Below are 1,322 nucleotides of genomic sequence, written 5' to 3'. Positions count from 1 at the left end.
TTTGGAGTCAACCTAAATTATCTCAACTCCTTCACTTTCTAGCTATGTCATCATGGGAAAGTTTATAGACTTCCTTGAGCGTCAAAGGTTTCTTCAAATGATAGTTGTAAGGATTAGAAGAATTACATTTAATATATCTAGTACAGTGCCTGGTACACATGATTGGTCCTCAATGAATGGAAAATATTACTACGAAGGTTAAAAATCACTTTTTTCCCTGGTAACTCAGTGTGAACTCCAGCATCTCTTCTAAGCCTGACTTTTCTGGTAATGTAAGTTCCTCTGGTCCTTTACTTTTACTATAAATATCTTATTTTGTGTCTTCCATAGTTAGGGCCTATGTGATTATTTAACTCACGAATACTCAGTAATATTAATTTACAATCTTGCTGGTGAGATAGGATGTTGGTAACAGACCTAGGCATAACAGGTGAACTGAGTGATGCAGACAATTGGTGCTATGGGATTTCATTTTTCTTTTTAACAACTGATTATCAGTTTATTAAAAAGGTTGACTTAGGCATAGGCAGTGGTGACTTCCACCTCGACTCCTGGCTCATTACTGATGGAAGTGATCTGCTTGACAGTCTCAGGACTGTGCAGGTCAATGAGTCGCTTGTGGATCCTCATCTGAAATTGATCCCAAGTCTTAGAACCTTCACCTCAAGGAATTTTTTCTCATAGTGATTCTGTCTTGGTAGGCCTCAGAGTCTGATCAGGTCCTTTCACTATCAGATTCTTTTCCTTCCTACCTCTCATCAGGTCAGCACATACCTTCTTCAGAGACTTCACATTGTGGCTGGTGAGAGTGATCCTCCACCTTTGGCTCCAGTGGAGTATTACCGGTGTCTTTAAAGGGCATGGCTGTGGTGTGGTTTCCTGACCAACTTGTTCCTCAGCGAGAATGAGCACTGGGGAGGCAGGAGCAGGACTGGGTGGCACAGGGCTCTGCTACAGCGGTGTCTGAGTCTTCCTCAAAGAGCATGGGATTTTTAATAAAGAAAATATGACCATGGCCTGGGATTTCTGAGAACTTGCACAGACAGTCAATAATTATCACTTGGATAGGCCAGGTGGGGAATTCTGGAATCTGGAGCCAAACCTGGCTAGGTAGTGACAGCAGATAGAGAGGTGAGAGATTGACTTTCAGGTATTGATGGACAAAACATGGTGTTTCAGGGGTAATGGAAATAGATCAGAGTTCAAGCACGTAACTGGCCAGGAGGTCAAGATAAAGCATCTAAGCTGTCCCAATAGGTACGCAGTGCCCAGGGATGGGGACTTTGGGGAAGATAATATTCAAAAGTCAAAGAACATAGTCA

The 1,322-nt window shown here is 42.3% G+C and overlaps 1 pseudogene; it reads right to left on the bottom strand.

The window, feature by feature from the left end:
- Positions 1–516: 516 nt before the first annotated feature.
- On the bottom strand, positions 517–862 carry LOC129656185 (40S ribosomal protein S20-like; annotated as a pseudogene).
- Between the last annotated feature and the right edge of the window lie 460 nt (positions 863–1,322).

The sequence above is a fragment of the Bubalus kerabau genome, chromosome 6 (genome assembly GCF_029407905.1).
Source record: "Bubalus kerabau isolate K-KA32 ecotype Philippines breed swamp buffalo chromosome 6, PCC_UOA_SB_1v2, whole genome shotgun sequence".
In the NCBI taxonomy this organism is placed as follows: Eukaryota; Metazoa; Chordata; class Mammalia; order Artiodactyla; family Bovidae; genus Bubalus; species Bubalus kerabau.
The sequence above is the reverse complement of the archived record's forward strand: the minus strand, read 5'-3'. Positions and strand labels throughout refer to the sequence as shown.